Raw genomic sequence first — 20,758 nt, 5'->3', positions numbered from 1 at the left:
AGCTACAGTGGTGTGCAAAAGTGTTTGCCCCCGTCCTGATTTCTTTTTTTTGCGTGTTTGTCACGTTTAAATGAAACAAAACGAAATCAGAAAGGGGGCGAACACTTTCGCACACCACTGTACATATCACATTCACCCCATTCAAACACATTCATACACCGATGGCACAGCCCTCGGCTTCAGCGTCTTGCCCAAGGACACTTCGACATGTGAGCTGGGGGAAACCTTTCTTTGCTCCTTGTTTTTCTCAAAATCAACATTTAAATCAATGATGGTTGTAATAATCAAGATTTGGAATTGGAATGAATAAAATCATCACCTCTCCCCTTCTCTTTCAACCACCTACATCAGAGGATGTCCCAAAACACTCCCATTGAACTGAGATGATTGATCAAACTCCTCAGCCTGTCAGAGCATATTTAAAGGTAGGACCACAAGAAATGTGTAAAGTATGGATCAATAACAGCTCTTTTCTTAACAGATTTTCAGTTTCTCCCTTATAAATGATGGTGTTGATTAGTTTTTTGGAGTTATGTGATAGGACAATATTCAGGACCCCAAAATCCTTAATTTATCAAACAATGGACATTGTTCTGGCACATTATCTTAAATAATGTTTCACTGTGTCTTGTGGTTCAATAGCAGTGATCAGTGTTGGCCTTAAGATCCCTCCAGACATGTTTAAGACATGAATTGAGCTGTAGTTGTGGAGCTCGCGCTGCGCCTCCGGTATGGTGCACTGGATGGATCAAGGTGAAAATGTAACCTCTATTGTTCGACATTGCCCGTGACTGAAATAAAGGTAATAAACTTTAAAAAACCCAGAACCTATCCTTTAACTTCCTACTCAGTTAGCCTGCTAATTTTGGTCACACACAGAGCAACCCACAGCACCTTTTGTAACTAATTATTGATTTTTAAAAGAAAATCACGTTGTATCTCTTACCTATGTGATCAACCTGCCATGGCATTACTGCAGTAATGTGGCAGGAAGTACACCAAATTCAGCGATGTGCCGATGTGCATGCTGCCTGTTGCCGTAGCTACGTCTCGTCGTCTTACTTTTTCCAACTTTTAGCTTTCCTTTTTCTTCAAAACTTGAGTAACTTGTGTGTAAGTATAATTTAAACTACGCTCTTTATGAAAATGAGAGTGGAAAGTGTTTTAGTACTTTTTTTCGCCGTGAAACTTCTTCTCCTGCTACTCGGTCAGGGCACCGCTGCAGAACAGCTGTTTGGCCGCATTGTTGACACCAGGGAACAGCTGATTGCACTGAAGCTGAGCGGCATGGCACCAAGGACAACCAATGTCCCCACTGCGATCTGGAGGAGAACACACCGAGGATGCAGAGGTGGAACGAAGCGGCGAGGAAGAGAGAGAGGTCCAGACAAAAGAGACTTAAGAACAAGAGATTTAAGCTGTGTCTGCCTTCTCTCGTCATGGGCAACGTGAGTTCACTGGCGAATAAAATGGATGAACTAACGGCGTTAGCCCGGAGTCAGACGGAGTTCAGTGAGTGTAGTTTGATGTGCTTCTCAGAGACATGGCTACACTAGGATATCCCGGATCATAACGTTTCCATCGACAGGGATCACACCGGGAGTGGAAAGAGGTTTGCTGTTCTGGTCAACAACAGATGGTGTAACCCTGGTCACGTTACTATCAAGCAGAGTATCTGTAGCCCGGACTTTGAACTGTTAGCTGTGGGAATCCGGCCATATTATCTGCCATGTGAGTTTTCACATGCCATTGTTGTGGCTGTTTACATCCCCCCCCCCGCTAACCCTGCATCGGCGTGCAACGCCATTCACTACGCCATAGCACAACTCCAGACTCAACACCCGAGTGCACTCATATTAATCTCAGGTGACTTCAACCATGTCAGTGTTTCAACAACACTGACTAATTTCACCCAGTATGTGAGTTGTCCTACTAGAGAGGAGAGGACACTGGACCTGCTGTATGCTAAGGTTAAGGATGCAAACAGCTCTTCCCACCTCCGCCCCTTGGGTGGGTTAGACCACAACCTGGTTCACCTAAAACCCTGCTATGTGCCTCTGGTTAAACGGCAGCCTGCGACCACAAGGACAGTGAGGAGATGGTCAGAGGAGGCCTATGAGACACTGCAGGAATGCTTTGAGGTGACAAACTGGGATGCACTCTGTGAGCCTCATGGAGAGGACATTGATGGGATCACTGAGTGCATCACTGGCTACATTTACTTCTGTGTGGACTACATGGTCCATTGTTATCCTAATGATCAGAATCAGAATCAGAAATACTTTATTGATCCCCGTAGGGAAACTCTTTGTTACAGTAGCTTGCCTTTACGTCAGTGCACACAGGAGAAAGTACTAGCAAACAGAGGTGCATGTACTGTCGAGAGTAATAGAGGTACATAATATCAATAACAATAAATAAGAAAACTAACATGGGAAAACTAATATTGCATGGTTACAGAATATTGCACAATTATTCAATTATGGCAGAGATGTAATGATCAATGTCCAGTTTAGTGACCTAGGGTCATACAGACTAACCCTTAGAGAGAGGAGCATCCCCCTCTCTAACACCACCGCCAGAGAGTCCAGCTCCACCCCCACAATGTCACTGGCCTTCATCAGGCCAACTTGTCTCATGGTTTGAGCAGAACCATCTGCAGCTCAATGCGACAAAGTCTAAGGAGCTGGTTGTAGACCTACGAAGGGCCAAGGTTTCCATCCAGGCGGTCAGTGTGGACATTGTAGAGGAGTAGAAGTGGGTGTACACATGGACAATGAACCGGACTGAGCTAAGAACACTCAAGCTCTTTACAGGAAGGGCCAGAGCCGCCTCTATTTTCTGAGGAGGCTGAGGTCCTTCAACATTTGCCGGACAATGCTGAAGATGTTTTGAGTCTGTGGTGGCCAGTGCTATCCTGTATGCTGTTGCATGCTGGGGCAGCAGGCTGAGGGTAGCGGATGCTAACAGACTCAACAAACTGATCCGTAAGTCCAGTGACATTGTGGGGATGGAGCTGGACTCTCTGGCGGTGGTGTCAGAGAGGAGGATGCTGGCCAAACTACATGCCATCTTGGACAGTGTCTCCCACCCACTCCATGACGTGCTGGTCAAACAAAGGAGTACCTTCAGCGAAAGACTCATCCCCCCAAAAAGCACCACAGAGCACCACAAGAAGTAATTCCTGCCTGTGGCCATCAAACTCACAACCTCTAAGTGTTAGTCTATATGACCCTAAGTCATTAAACTGGACATTGGACCATTAACATCACTGCAATACTTGAAATATTTGTGCAATATTCTCTGTTTAATACTGCTGTGCAATATACTCTTCAGTTTAAAATTCCCTATTTATTGATATATATTCATACTTCTATTACTGCTGTGCAATGTCCACCGTCCGTCTCATAATGATCTTAATAAGCTACACTTGGCAGTACATGCACTATTACTTTTATTATTACATTGTATTATTATACTGTACATACTTAAAATCATCCGGTAAATCCACTTTGTACTTTACACTTATTTTAATTTTATACTTATATCCACTTTGTACTTAATTTATCTTGCCTGTATTATAATGTATTATATTTTGATTTGCTTAGAACTTCTATTCTTGTGTGCACTGACGTGATAGTGAGCAGTTGTAACAAAAGAGTTTCCCCTCGGGGATCAATAAAGTATTTCTGAATCTGATTCTGAAATGAAACAAGGAACATCTGTAAAAATGGGAGTTAGTAAGTCCTGCTGTCCACTACAAAGGTCATTGAATAAAAGTTGCATTTTGAAGGGGTTAAAATTACTGTACATTTCTGAAATCTTACTAAATTGAAGTAAAAATTCTCACAGTGAAGAATCAGTTTGATTATTAGCAACATAACCATCATATTTGCAAACAAATTGTCATATAATGTGAAAACTGTGATGTCCGCCATTTTGAAAAGGAAGTCTATATGCTTTGTTAGCCACTCCCCCACAACTGTGGCATCACTAGAAAGCCCAGGATGTCCTCTTGACAGGACAGTAGAACTCAAATCCATCACCATTTCCACATTTATGAGTAGGCTTAAGACTTTCCTCTTTGATAAAGCATATAGTTAGGGCTGGCTTGGGTGAATCCTGAACCATCCCTTAGTTATGCTGCTATAGGCCTAGACTGCCAGGAGACTTCCCATGATGCACTCTCCATCTGAATGTATTTTTATCCCATTAATGCATGTTACTAACTCGACATTTTCTCTCTCCAGTAGTTTTGTGCTTTCTCATCTCTCTCCTATCTCTTTCTGTCACTTTCAGCAGGTATTTCTGCCACTGGAGCAGCAGAATATGAATATTACCGCTACTATTACATTATTATTATTTTAAAATTCTAGGTGGAATTTGCCTTGTGCCCCCCCACCCACTATATGAGCTTTATTTACATGTTGGGTAAAACCAAAGGTAATTATTTAATCTAAAGTGGAACTTTACACGTCTTGAAATAACCATCGAAAAATTATATTCCATTAGGAGTTGACAGTAATATGTCCAGAGTTGCACCATCTGTTGTTAATTACACTGCAATCCTGATATTCCATCTGACCCCTCCCCAGGTCCGTTAGCTCGTCCATGTTATTACCCAGAGATCTCAAAATGATGATGGAAGGTAGATACGGCTTGTATCTCCTCTTCTTTGCACATCGCTTCACCCCCGCTCTGCAGCCACGGTACTTCCTCCTGATTTCGTCCTGGATCTCCAGCTTCTCCCCAGGTACCTTAGCAGATCTAAGGGCTAGGAGTTGCTCTGGTGTAAACAAAGGAGTTCATCTCTCCGTTGCAGGCACTCACGTAGCTGATCGAAAAGAGTGTCCCAAACACCAGGAGCGCAAGAAAAACTTGCAGACACTTGGAACTTAGACTAACTTAGAACAAAATAAATTACAATCAAAACAAAAATTGACAATTGGGCGTGCGCTGCTTCTGGACGGGCTGCCACCTAGGATAGCGCCATAAGAATTGTGAGCATTGTGCGCATGTTAGCATTTAGCTCAAAGCACAGCCTCACAAAGCTGCTAGCATGGTATACTCTGGTGGTCTTATTGAGCTTTACTGCTGCTGCCACTGTGACACTTTCCTTGTCTTTGGTACTACGTTTTAAACAACTTTAAAACTATTTTAGAAGCCTGGTTACATGCATACATAGTCAGTTAATCGGGTTTCTTGCACAGAAATTTAATAGTATAACCAGGTTTCTTTTAATCCCTCTCCAATAATTCATGTGTCTTATATGATGTTTCAGATATGAAGTTAATGTTGAAAGTTGGGAAAAATCCAATAATTTATGTGCTTTTAAAACAGTGAATGACTAAACAGCACTAAAAAGACATGCCCAGTTTATTTTCACTTTTAAAGCCACTGTATTATATTTTGTATGTAAGTACAGCAAAGTGTTGTGAATTTCAATCTGCCACAGTGACTTTTTTTATACCACCACTAGGGACATCAGTAATAAAATTTTCAAAACTTACAACAGGGCTTTAATATTTGCTTTTGAGAAAAATATGTAACTCGTCAAGCATGTGCAATTAAACTGGAGAGTACAGTTATATTACAACCAATACGACTTGTGGCCAACACTGAGAAAACAATACAACGTTGTGAAAATACTGAATTTTCCTCCAATACAATTGATCTACGGCCACATCACAATTTGCTCCCCATATATACTTTTCTATTCTTGGGGACAGAAATGATTTTCACATGGCCAGTTCTCTAATGAACCAGTGGCTATATTATGGAGTGGGCTGTGGTTGCTCTGAGATTTGTGATGCACCTCAAAGGCAAATATCCCCCCAAAAATTAATGCTGATTGAGAACCTTTATCTGGAGTCAGAGGGTCCTTTTTTATCAGAGTCAGAATTGGTAGATGCTACAGTAATATTTTCCATGGATAATACCTTTCTTGAATATGGCTCCTGGTTATTTTGCTTGTTTTTCCTGATAGAATTCATACATGTTAAAGTGGGCTGTACTCTCTGACTCAATGTACAGTAACACAGAACAGGTCCCAGTTTCCCAGCAGTTGGGAGTTGAAGTGGTACTGCTTTCTGTGGAAACAGTGGAGCATGAAAAGCTCTCTCCCCAGGCTACAGGCAAACAAGAGGACAAGTGTGTTCTGTCTGGCCACTTGGTGCCACAGGAGAGGCGTTGTCTTTCAGGGAGTTGGGTCAGCATGAGGAACAAACTCACAGAGAAGAGCTCCTGAGCATTATTGCAACAGGCCAGCCACAAGACTGGCAGGGTGTTCATTCTATACACTCTGACCAACAGGAGATTTGATTGCACTGAGTCATTTCTCGCTATGTTTTGCTAAAGCCAAGTTTACCGTGAGGAAGATGTTTCCAGCTAACCATAAGAGGACAGTGGAGGAACAGGTTGCACCTGGCATACACAGATTTATGATGGTACAAATTGAACCTGTATAAACTCTGGAGAGCTTAATAGCTTGTTTTTTTCAATGCAAGAGTTCATTAGGAATAACAATGCACACAGAAAGACCAGGGTTAGAATGAGATATAATATTTTATTCATGTTCAGATCAGGTTACCCACCATAGACAAAAACAGCTTTGTACTTTTTAGCAATGCTTCTGCTGTTTTCTGAAATGATCCTGATGAACATTTTGTATCTTTATTGATAAAAATAATTAACATTTTCTCCTCTTGGCTTCTGTGTCATGAAATGAGCCCTGGAAAGACTCAAGAGAGAACCTTCCTCAAACACCTTGTTTTTTCACAGGACCTCCAGAGGTCACTAATGGAAGATTGAATGACAATCTCTCGATTTACGGCAGGCCTGCTTGTCAAACTAATCCAATGTCCTGTTGAGATGCAAGTCACACCATGGTGCAAGACTCACAAAGGAATGTGGAGTTGCAGTTTAAAGTGAAGCTAAGCCAGTTTATTAGTTTATGACCCTCACTGACTTGGTAAACTAAAACTCAACCCCTCAACAGACCATGCTCTGGACCTCATCAAATAGAAACCAGTACTTGTAAACTTGAAGATAAAGGAACAAAGAAAGTAAGTTTGCCATGCAGAATCAAATGTATTAATCAATGTGTTACAATTAGTAACAATATATGAAGAGTGTGGAACTTGATATTATCATGCTGATGCGACAAAGAGCAATAGTAATAGTTATCAAGAACTGTTCTTTATGGAAAGAAATTAATGATATTGTTTACAAAGTATTGTACAGTACAGAAAACTATTTTTCAGAGACATTCATCACAATTTGGGACATCATGTGTGATAATTTGGGATACAGTTTCATTAGTGTAAGTCTTTATTTCCACTCTAATGACTCTAATATTTTCAACTGATTTATTGTTGTCTTAACCTTAATATTAATCAATTAAACATGCCTAAGGTTACTTAATGTTACATACTAGCCAATTTAGATGTATTATGATAGCCTTATTCTGTCTTCACTCCACTTGTTATAGCTTCGATGATGTGTTTGGTCTCTCTGAATATCTGATGAAAAAGGAAACGTAAATATGCATCCACATAACAATTAATTTATCATGGCTGATAATAAAAGAAAATGTAAGGGAAATGCTGAATCCCACCCCCCTCCTACTCTCACCCCTCTGAGAGAAGAGATATTTGGCAGACAAAAGACACTCCTGAGAACCAAAGATTGCTGAAATATATGGACATTTAACTTGTGTGATCTTATTTTATTATTTCATTTACATTTCATTTACAGATGCATGTATGTATAACCTGTATATGGTATGTTGTCATAATAACAGATGCTGTAAGATATATTACCATGTATGACATTTAATTAACACTGATAATTACTTATAAGTAGATAATATCCTGTTTTATTCATATAAGTGTGGGGTGCCTTCCAACAATTGATGACGCTTTAACATGGGAGAATTAAACTTAAAACTGTCTTAATTCATTAGAGAGAATTATGATAAGATATGGTTGGAGTGGAGTTTTGCGCCTTGAACACAAATAACCCCACCCCCTCTTACAGAGGACTTTAAGACAAGAGAAACTTCTTTTCCTGGCTCTTGTGTCATGCCCCCGTCTCCTCTGCACTTCAAAACCTTTCTCATCTTCAGTAAACCTCACACACACCTTCCTCCTCTTTTTTTGCGGGGGGTGACTTCAACTAACCCGCAGAGCAAGCGAAGCAAGCAAAGGCACACGGAACATGGGGAGGCCCAGCTGACTTCAATCGACCTGAAGAGCACCAGAGAACATGTTGGAAAAAGGCTGATATCCAAAGAAAGAAGAAGCCTGCTAAAAGGAGCCTGTGCCATTTTTTAGCTATAACAAGACAAAGTTAGAAACAAACAAACCTTGGACTTTATGCACCAGCTACGTGGTGCAGAGAAGGAGAAATAGAGAGAGATAGAGAGATGGCATGAAAGAGAATAAACTTTTATCAGCGTTCCTAAAGAAGCCTGCTCCACTCTGCTGTAGCACCTGAGTCCTAACGAGGACCATAACAAGCTTTAAACTCAGGTGAAACAACAGATACTTTTCCTGTATTGGGTTTGATGCTTTAGCTTAATAAGAACAATTAGGAAACGTAGACTAGATAAAAATTAGGATCTCCCATCAACATAGGAATGATAGCTAAATTACTTCAGGTGATTAATAATTCATAATAATAATCTCCCTTGACTTTCCAAATTTCTCATTTGCTGAATGGTGCCTATTTATTTAATTGGTAACTATTAAAGTTTGCCCACATGGTGGTTTCCTGTGTTTGCAATTTAATACCGCTTGCTAAGTTAACCATTCACCGTATCATCTGGTCTCAAACGGTTGTTCATTCTTAACATTCATTCATGGTTGCATTTATCTGTTCATTTGTGTGTCTATTGTATAATAATACAACTTTATTTTTAGAGCACTTATCAAACCAAAGTACAAAGTGCTTCAAGTTGTTCCAGAGCCTTGGGGCTGTAATATCAAAAGCTCCCCCTTAGTTTTCATCCTGGACTCAGGAACAGACAGTAGACCCTTGCTCTAAGATCTCAAACTACGTAAAGGTTAATAAGGGATTAAAAGGTCTAAAATATCATCTGGAGCCAGGCCATGAAGAGCCTTAAAAGTAATCAATAAGATCTTAAAATCAATCCTAAAACAAACAGGGAGCCAATATAAAGAGGCTAAAACAGCTGTGATGTGATCGTACCTCTTGTTCCTAGTTAAAAGCCTAGCAGCTGAAGTCTGTACAGTCTGCAGTCGTTTAAAAGTTTTTTGATTAAGACAAGTGAACAGACTGTTACAATAATCAAGTGAGGTGAGGAGATAAAAGCATGCACAACAGTTTCTGCATCACTAAAATTTAAAATAGCTCATATTTTTGCAATATTTCTGATGTGATTAAAAACATGATTGGACAAGCTTAGTGATATGTTGCTCAAAACATACATTGCTATCAATAAGGACACCAAGAATTCTTGCAACAGGTTTGATATGTTGTGACAGGTAGTCAGTAGATGTTTAGTGATGTGTTGGGGCCCAATAACAAGGATTTCAGTTTTATTGAGTTGAGCTGAAGAAAATGTATCGACATCCAATTTTTTATGTCAGACAGGCAGTCCTGCAGAGAAATCAGCATACTAAGGTCAGTGGGCTTGACAGGGAGGTACAACTGTGTGTCATCCGCATAACAATGAAAAGAAATACCATGTCTGCGGATGACAGCACCCAAGAGGACCATATATAAGGAGAACAGTATTGGTCCCAGAATTGACCCTTGAGGCACACCGTAGTTGATATGGGAAAAGGATGACATGAAATTATTAATGGCAACACAGAATTTCCTTTTGGACAAATATGATGAAAACCAGTTTAGTGCAGTGCCAAATATGCCCACCCAGTGCCTCAGTCTATCTAAAAGAATGCCATGATCAATTGTGTCAAAAGCAGCACTTAAGTCCACCAGCACAAGAATTGAACACATGCCTGTGTCTGCATTCATTAAAAGGTCATTTGTGACTTTAAGAAGGGCTGTCTCATTGCTGACGAAAACCAGACTGGAACTTTTCAAAGGTATTATTGTTTTCCACAGCAGCGGGAAGCTGCTTAGAAACATTTTTTCGAGAACCTTGGAAATAAAAGGCAGTTTGGAGATTGGATGATAGTTGTCCAGGAGGGTGGGATCAAGCCCAGGTTTTTTTAGGACTGATTGGACACAAGCAGTTTTAAAGTAATCTGGGACGCAGCCAGAAGACAGCAAGCTGTTCAAAATAGTTAGCAAATGGGGCGCAATACAATAAAATATCTAGTCGGGATTTTGTCCAGAGGGCTGGAGGGCACAATCAAGCCAGCTGAATCTGATCACCATCAATAATTTAAAATAAACCTTTTGTTAGAGAGGGATCTCACATTGAGAAGAGCCATCTTAAAAAGTCTGTGCTGGGTTAGAGCTGAAGTTGAGACTGGAGGTAGGGTTCTGGCCCGGATCTTTATTAAAATTATTGTTATTGCTGTGTCGGCTGTGTCTGTTTTGTATTAAGGACCTTTGCAAAATTACCACAGGAATTTTAAAGGTAGCGCTAGAGGGATCCGGGCTGGAAATAGCAGCACTATGATCAGTCCACAAGGGGGAGTTAGTGACAGCAGAGGGTGCGTGGCTGTTTATGGTGGGCAGAGAAGAGAAAGAAGAAGAGCGAGGATAAACAGGTGATGTAAATAGTCACTTACCTGAGGAGGAAAGTACAGCATGCTACAGGTTAGCCGCCAGCATGTGACTACCTGACTTGTTTGGGTGAAGACCATCTTGTGCAAACAAGGAAGAAGTTAAAATTGTGAATAAAACCAATGTCATGGGTACTGCAGACAGACTGGAGCGAGATATGAAGGCTGAGGATCCTGCTAAAACAGCCAGTAAAGCTCACTTAAGATCCATACGTCCGATGACAACTTTTAAAAACTTTTACCATGTTAAAACATATGGGTAAAACAATAGCCAAGTGTAGCATAGAAACATGGCTTAAAAACTAGCTAAAATGTCAATTTATGGTGGTTGAAGACGAAGCCTCTGGCGAACACACAACACCAACGCATGCGTAGTTTTAGTAGTTAAACCAACTAGTTACTAATGGGGAATTCGGTCAGAGGCGGGTCGTCTGCTATAAAGGTGCTGCAGATGACAGTACCCAGTTCTCTCTTTGCTGAAGCCACAAGTGCATGTTTCAGTGACCAACAGGTCATTGAAGGACTGTAAAACAAATACTATGTGCTTCAGATGTGAGAAATACATTTGTAAAGTCCATGCACACAGACTTGCATACTGTCCTACATGTGCTAATTAGAGTTGATTGATTTATGTTCTTCACTTGTATCTATTATCTTTTTTTATTCTTATTTATTATCGTTGTTTATACACCTTGCAGGTGGTGGCAATGGTTAAAAAATGGGAGATGGCTAGTATTTTGTAGTTGAATTCCTCATTGTACTGTATATAAGCGTATATCACTATGTTATAGTTCAATACTGTTATTGTTTCCCTTCAATAAAATGCATTGAAAACTACTTTCTTAGGCTATATAGGTGCTCTCTTGCATAGCCATCTTGTGCTAAAAAAAAGTATGTTTACACGTATGCAGTACCTTTAGCAATAATAATAATAATAATAATAATAATAATAATAATAATCCTCTACTTTAGTAAAGAAAACAATTATGACAGTTGTGTTGTAATGAAAACGAGTGTCCACTGATTAAATGCAGTCTCTCTGCACTGTGAAAAGGGAAAACCCAGATATTCACACAGTTTGTGATGAATAACAGGTTGTTTCTTCATGCAGAAAAGATTCAGGGTTTATAATTCAATTAAACTGCTTTATTTTAGGGGTTTAGCGAAGGCAAGGCATTTTTGACCCTTAAGACAAGGGGTGATATACACAAGGGCAGAGTTAATACACAGCAGGGAGTTGGACCCAATTATTTGGGAACCAATCACTTTTCATATCACATGATTCAAGATATTTAAGATATTAAAAATCCCATTATTTTCTGACCAGTAAAGCTTCTTTGGTCATCCAATTAAAAATGTCACTTCCTCCACACATCCTGCCTCAACATTCTATTTCATCCTAAATCATTTAATTACCAAAGAATAATGCCTGCAAAATTCACATTCCCTGTGAATTTAAAGGAAACAATAGAACACACTTGATGTCTTTGTAACAGAACAGTTGTAGGTGTATTTGCATTTCAATGCAAATACACCTGTTTGTGTATTTGTGTTTTTCTCCTGCAGACAACCAGATGACCAGACGTGACCTTGAGAGGAGCTACAGTGGAGTTTGATACCACTCAGACATCAATAAGGAATGTCATGTTTTGGTATTTAACTTTTGATAGCAGACACAGTGACTTCTTTTGTCTCCAGTCTGGATTTTTCTCAGCTGGAAAAATATGTTGCATATTTCTCTCCACCTACACAGATACAGCATAGACAAGCTTCTTCTCTGGGGATCGTCAAAAGCCAACCTGGGGAAATGCAGGAAATCGCTACTTGAAGTAGAAGTAGATGAGGGAATGTGGTGCCACCAAAAAAAAAAATTAATCACAACACTTCATCACTCCTGGGACACACAGAACATCACAAATTGATAATATCTAACTGTGAGAGTATCCGCAGGTGAATTTTTCCTTTCACCTCAGAGTCAGTAATGCATGGCATTAACCTGTATCTAACATTTTTTTAAACAAGTGGAGATAAACCACATTTCATTTTCAAGGGTTTGTAGATAATTTCTGCAAGAGGTCCCATTTATGCCTCACTGCGGCAGTGATAGCTCCATTAACGCCACCAGGCCAATTTAACATAGTTACCGATCAAATAGCAAATTCATGTTTCACTTCAGTGTTCATAGGGCCTCTCGTCAAGCCTCACGTCACATTTCAGGGGTTAGTGAGATTAATAGCATCAGTCATAACGTGTAATATCTACCTCTGTCTCAAGGAGGACCCAATCTAGAACACCCCAATATGTGACCAACATTTCATGGTTCTCCAGCTGTTTTCTTTCAAGGACATGTTATAGTAGAGTGAAGCACTGCAGCCACACGGAGCTAATGGACCTTGGAGGTGGAATGTTACAAAAGAGTGGCCTCCTCACTCCGGAGTGTGCCAGGCCCTGATTACAGAGGTGACAGTCTGGACATCCAAAGGAATTACTGTGATTGTTCTGCATAGTGTGTATAGCAATAACAATTTCTCCTTGAGGACCTTAGTGTGTGCTGCACTTACACAACTCTCAGTACATCTTTTTAGTATAAGATGCAGACACCATTAGAAAGAAAAAAAATTACATCAGCGCTTCACCACCCACACAGGGTTTCTTTTGGATCTGAATTAGCCTTGATTCTATCTATTACTGTGCATAGTTTGCCAGCATCACCTACAACATGTTTCTCTACAAGGCTTTAGAATTATCCACTGATGGAGAATAAAGTGAATGTTTACAATTGCAAAAAATAGTAATTTTTTAATGCCAATACAAGCTTGCACGTCTTAACAGCAAGCAGGTTCTTCATTCCTATTTTATGCCTGCTCAGCAGATCAATCATTTTCTTCCAGTCCTCTCAGACATTACTGGGACAACAGAGAAAAAAGCATCAATTCAGTATCAGCAAATACTAGGACAACAAAACAATATACCCAGCCATATCTTCAAATATTTTTGGTTACTGAGGTATGTGACAGAAAAATCAATGGAAGCATTCATTAAAATCATATAGTAGCCAGGTAAAATGCATTTATGTTTTTTTCTTTGGTGATTTTATGAAATTAAAGGATAATTCGAGTTTACAAGAATTTGAGTCTTATTTTGAAAGTTTTGCCAATCATGTCGGTTAAGCTGCCCAATAATGCTGCCCGAGGAACTACTTCTATATTGAATTCTGCAGATTCATTACTAATGTTCAGTGTCAATGCAGGAAGCAGTGTGCCCTTCATGTAGCAAAGGGTGTGGAGGTTGGCGTGATGGATGGGCATGTAGCGGGTTCCATGCAGGAGACCAGAGTTTGCGTCCTGTCACAGACTGCCAAATGAATGTTAGCCTTTTTTAAACTATAACCACAGTCTTTTTCTAACCGTAACCAAGTTTTTTAGCTGCCTAAACATACCACAGTTTGCCAAATCTAAAATCCCTAATCCCCATATGTAGATTTTATAGAAAGCAATGTCTACGCAGCCTACATAGTGGAAGCAGCACGTTAGCCTCTGTCTGTGTCTACACAGGATCTATTCAGAGTATAGGTCACATGCGTTTTGGCAGAGCCCAATACACAAACAATTTAGTTAAATGTGAAAAATGTAAAAATAAGCCTTGGGTCACGTTTACATGCATGTAGCACAAATACAAGCACGTGAGACAGACGACTGAAAAACACGGCTGAAATACCTCCTGCGTAGACAAGCTGTAAGAAATAAGTTCATACAGTTGTAGCGCACAATTTCCTGCTAATGGTTGGCATTGGACAATATTGTCATTAAACATAACATTTTCAGAATCGTCCAACACGTTGCTGTGCTCCCTGATGTCAGCATTTAAAGGTACTTGGTGAGTACAGTGTTATTATAAACTATAGTAATGATTGAATGAAAACAGAAGTAACTTTTAAGTTGGTAGCTGTATCAGTGTCCGGATGCAGGCTTTCCTCAGTGTGTATGTAAGAGTGAAGCTGAAATGAGCTCTTTGCTGTATTGTGCCTTGAAGTCTTGAAGGACATGCTGTAAGCCCTCTACCTTGTGAGGCAGGTCAAGCGTGCTCCCTGATATACTTTTTCATCCTCTTGGTGATAGCAGGGATTACAAATGTCTTTTTTTTGTTTGCGACTAGCAGAATGTCATTCTTTTGTTCCCCTCCTTCAACCTCAAACACAATGCATCCCTGTCTGACAGCACCTCTCTACCTTATTATTTTACCAGTTGCTTTTCATTTACCTAGCCACTTCAAAAAGCAATGCATAGTCAACCCCCTTCCTGAGATGAGGTCAAACACATACAGAGCATTGGCCACTACTCTTTTTATTACCATAAATGTCAGTAGTTCTCTTCATCCTTCGTAGACTTTTATTACACTAGTGGAAATGTCAAATGTATTTGCAACAGTCATAACACTGATGGCCCTGAGGCTCAGAGAAGTGCACTATCACAAAGAATATGACTTTTTTTTTTTTTACTGATTGCTGTTTATTCACTGCAGAAAGTCTAAATCGATGTAACTTGAATATTCATGGAATAGTCTTGAATGAAAACTAAGCATAGAGCTAGCTATATTTCTAATATTTCTTCTCCTAATGGACTGCAGATCCACTCTCTTTACTTTGATCATCCATTGAACTCCCATTCGGAGGTCATCAAATATGTATACCTCCCCAACTCTGCTCTGCTGCAACACTGCTGACAGGACTCATTCAGAAGTCATTGGCATTCTTTGGGTACATCTCAATTCCAAGTTTCCTTCACTTGTGTCTTTTTCTTGCATCTTATGCTGCATTCCAGTCAAAGTTGGAGGTTGGAATTTCCCAGTTGAAGTTTCCGACCTCCAAGCATTCCAGGTGTATGATGTCAAACGTAAACAAAAAACATGGCTGACCATTACAAACTGATGTTTCTTTGGCAAGTGTACACACAATTGAAATCTTAGCAGTGCAGCCTCCTTGAATATATAAACGAAACAGCTGCCATTGTTGTGTGACATCAGACAACTGCTTCTTCATGCTTCTTCACAAGTAGCATCTCCAACTTTAAGTGGCATTCCATTGTACTTTTTCTTATAGGAGGTTGGACGTGTTCGAGTTCCGAGTTGTCTGGAACACAGCATTACTCCCTCCCACCGGGGATGCATGGGAGAGACACAAGGAAATCATGTGAGGAGAGAAGAAACGAGGAAATGTGTTTTTAGAGAAATGAGACATCCTTTACACGTAAAGCTCCATTTCTGATGATGGCAGCAGCTGATCACAGCTGGATCAGCTGTCAGTCGGCTTTAACTGCTGTGGAGACTTTTGATGGAGTTTGTGTCTGCATACATATGCACTGTGCTAATACTAATAAAGGCACACGGTTATCACTGCCAGAGCAGCAGTGATTTCTCTCACCTGTTACCTGTTTAACAAACACCTAAACATGAATAATAACCTGCATTCTTTACTGTGTGGGCTAATGGCTCTGATTTGATCCGAATCCGCATGTAGTCATAGGCCTACATCATCCACCTGAACAAATTATTTTCCTGAATCCGCATGGACATTTCTCTCCATCTCTACCGATCCTTGTAGGCTATATTGCCTTTTAAATTATGTTGAGCAACACAAGCTTTCCAGGTGATTTCTTTATTGTGTATGAGTGTTTTCTTTAACGACTTACTTTAATGATTAGAGAGGCTGCTCTCAGTCATTTTAAACATTTCCATGCACGCAGTAATGTCACAGCAAATATGGTGGGACATTTAAGCAGCAAAACAAAAAATTGTAGTTATAAACTTGACAGGACAGAGGAAACTCTCCTGAGGAAACAGAGTTAAACTTTTAGCTTCTGAAATACATTTTTTAGACAGTGCTGATGGAGCTCAGGATTTATCAGGGCAGCTGATTTACTCCTAACAATCTCACTGTATGAACCTGGACAGTGTGTGTGACCTTTCGGATGTGTAGAAGAACACAGAACATTAATTAACATTAGATCCTGACCGATCCTGTCGGCGTGTCGGGAGATTTAAATAATCAATTAAGTTATGCTGCTGTGCCTCGTGCGTAAATGCGCACATCGTTTCTCTTAATGGGTAGACGCTTCACCCTATTTCACCTACCCGCAACCCATCTGCTATTAATCAGAATGTTAATTTTTGTGACCCGGCCCACCCAATCCACGGATATACAGTTGTATGCAAAAGTTTAGGAACCCCTGACAATTTCCATTATTTTCATTTATAAATATTTGGGTGTTTGGATCAGCAATTTCATTTTGATCTATCAAATAACTGAAGGACACAGTAATATTTCAGTAGTGAAATGAGGTTTATTGGATTAACAGAAAATGTGCAATATGCATCAAAACGAAATTAGACAGGTGCATAAATTTGGGCACCCTTGTCATTTTGTTGATTTGAATACCTGTAACTACTTAGCACTGATTAATTGGAACACACAATTGGTTTGGTGAGCTCATTAAGCCTTGAACTTCATAGACAGGTGCATCCAATCATGAGAAAAGGTATTTAAGGTGGCCAGTTGAAAGTTGTTGTTCTCTTTGACTCTCCTCTGAAGAGTGGCAACATGGGGGCCTCAAAACAACTCTCAAATGACCTGAAAAAAAAGATTGTTCTACATTATGGTTTAGGGGAGGCTACAAAAGTTATTGCAGAAATATAAGCTGTCAGTGTCCACTGTGAGGAACATAGTGAGGAAATGGAGGACCACAGGCACAGTTCTTGTTAAGGCCAGAAGTGGCAGGCCACATAAAATATTGGAGAGGCAAAGGCGAAGGATGGTGAGAACGGTCAAAAACAGCCCACAGACCACCTCCAAAGACCTACAACATCAACTTGCTGCAGATGGTGTCACTGTGCATCGTTCAACAATTCAGCGCACTTTGCACAAGGAGAAGCTGTATGGGAGAGTGATGCGAAAGAAGCCTTTTCTGCACACACGCCACAAACTGAGTCGCTTGAGGTATGCAAACACACATTTGGACAAGTCAGCTTCATTTTGGAATAAGGTGCTGTGGACTGATGAAACAAAGATTGAGTTATTTGGTCATAACAAGGGGCGTTATGCATGGCGGCAAAAGAACACAACGTTCCAAGAAAAACACCTGCTACCCACAGTAAAATTTGGTGGAGGTTCCATCATGCTGTGGGGTTGTGTGGCCAGTGCCGGTACTGGGAATCTGGTTAAAGTTGAGGGTCGCATGGATTCCACTCAATATCAGCAGATTCTTGAGAATAATGTTGAGGAATCAGTCACAAAGTTGAAGTTACGCCGGGGCTGGATATTTCAACAAGACAACGACCCAAAACACTGCTCAAAATCTACTCTGGCCTTTATGCAGAGGAACAAGTACAATGTTCTGGAATGGCCATCCCAGTCCCCAGACCTGAATATCATTGAACATCTGTGGGGTGATTTGAGGTGGGCTGTCCATGCTCGGCAACCATCAAACCTAACTGAACTGGAGATGTTTTGTAAGGAGGAATGGTCCAAAATACATTCATCCAGAATCCAGACACTCATTACAGGCTATAGGAAGCGTCTAGAGGCTGTTATTTCTGCTAAAGGAGGCTCTACTAAATATTGATGTGATTTTTCTGTTGGGGTGCCCAAATTTATGCACCTGTCTAATTTCGTTTTGATGCATATTGCACATTTTCTGTTAATCCAATAAATCTCATTTCACTACTGAAATATTACTGTGTCCTTCAGTTATTTGATAGATCAAAATGAAATTGCTGATCCAAACACCCAAATATTTATAAATGAAAATCATGGAAATTGTCAGGGGTTCCTAAACTTTTGCATACAACTGTAACTACAATCCGCACATCACTACTGTGTACTGTGTCCAGCTCAGAGGCACAGGAATAATTTCTACTGGCAGAATGCATTTATATTATATATTCATTATTTGCATCTATATTTCTTCATATTTTGATTTTTTCATTCAGAGGGAGGTACAATGCAAAGACCAGGTAGAATTATTATTATTATTTTTTTATATAGTAGAATAGTAATTGTAGTGTTAATATTAATAAATTAGTAACCCACAACCACAGATCCAGTCTCTGCAGCTCCGGAGGCAGAAATACCTGCTGAAAGCGACAGAAGGACAGAGGAGAGAAACAAGAAAGCACAAAACTACAGGAGAGAGAAGATGTTGAGTTAGTAACATGCAGTAATGGGATAAAAATGCATACAGATAGAGAAGGAGACAGGAAAGAGGCGCATCATGTGAAGTCTCCCGGCAGTCTAGGCTTATAGCAGCATAACAGGGATGGTTCAGGACTCACCCAAGCCAGCCCTAATTATAAGCTTTATCAAAGAGGAAAGTCTTTATCCTACTCTTAAATGTGGAGATGGTGTCTGCCTCCCAAACCTAAACTGGGACCTGATTCCACAGGAGAGGTGCTGGATAAATAAAGGATCTGGCTCCCATTCTACTTTTGGAGACTCTAGGAACCACAAGTAACCCTGCATCCTGGGAGTGCAGTGTTCTAGTCGGATAATATGGAATTATGAGATCTTTAAGATACAATGGTGCCAGACCATTAAGAGCTTTGTAGGTGAGGAGAAGGATTTTAAATTCTATTATAAATTTTACAGGGAGCCAGTGCAGAGAAGCTAATATTGGAGATATATGATCTCTTTTCCTAGTTTTTGTCAGTACATGTGCCACAGCATTCTGGATCAACTGGAGAGTCTTAAGGGACTTATTCAGGCAGCCGGATAATAAGGAATTGCAGTAGTCCAGCCTAGAAGTAACAAATGCATGCACTAATGTTTCGGCATCATTTTGAGACAGGATGTGCCTGATTTTTGCAATGTTACGTAGGTGAAAAAAGGCAGTCCTTTTAAGTTTGTAAGTAAGTTTGTTTCATGTGGAAGTCAAAGGACTTAAAATTCCCTATTTATTGATATTGATATTTATTCACACCTCTATTACTGCAATATCCTCCATCTCTTAATAAGCTACACTTAACTTGACAGTTCATGCACTACTACCTTATACAGTATTATTATCATCAACTGGTAAACCCACTTGTACTTCACACATTTTATTTTATACTTATACCCATTTGGTACTTTATTTTCTGACCTGTATTATAGTGTATTATATTTTTTGCTTAGTACTTCTATTCCTGTGTGCACTGATGTGATAGTGAGCTGCTGTAGCAAAAGAGTTTCCCCTTGGGGATCAATAAAGTATTTCTGATTCTGATTCTGATATATCTTTAGATAATTTGTTTCGGAGGTGTTTGGAACCAAGTACAATAACTTCAGTTTTGTCGAGTTTAACAACAGAAAGTTGCAGGTCATCCAGGTCTTTATGTCCTTAAGGCATGCTTGAAGTTTAGTTAACTGGTTAGTTTCATCTGGCTTGATCGATAGATATAATTGGGTATCATCTGCAAAGCAATGAAAGTTTATGGAGTGCTTCCTAATAATACTGCCTAAAGGGCGCATATATAAGGTGAATAGAATCGGTCCACGCACAGAACCTTGTGGAACTCCGTGACTAACTTTGGCGTGCACGGAGGACTCACCATTAACATGTACAAACTGAGATCGATCTGATAGATAGGATTTAAACCAGCTTAGTGCGGTTCCTTTAATGCCAATTACATGTTCCAGTCTCTGTAATAGGATGTGATGGTCAATAGTGTCGAACGCAGCACTAAGATCTAACAAGACAAGTAGAGAGACAAGTCCATTGTCTGATGCAATTAAAAGGTCATTTGTAATTTTTACCAATACTGTCTCTGTGCTATGATGCACTCTAAACCCTGACTGAAAATCCTAAAATAAACTATTGTTATTTAGAAAGTCACACAACTGATTGGCGACTGCTTTCTCAAGGATCTTAGAAAGAAAGGGAAGGTTAGATATAGGTCTACAGTTGGCTAAAACCCCAGGATAAAGAGTGGGCTTTTTAAGAAGCGGTTTAATTACAGCTACTTTAAAGGATTGTGGTACATAGCCTGTTAATAAAGACAGATTGATC

Source organism: Siniperca chuatsi, linkage group LG16 (genome assembly GCF_020085105.1).
Source record: "Siniperca chuatsi isolate FFG_IHB_CAS linkage group LG16, ASM2008510v1, whole genome shotgun sequence".
NCBI classification, from domain to species: domain Eukaryota; kingdom Metazoa; phylum Chordata; class Actinopteri; order Centrarchiformes; family Sinipercidae; genus Siniperca; species Siniperca chuatsi.
The sequence above is the reverse complement of the archived record's forward strand: the minus strand, read 5'-3'. Positions refer to the sequence as shown.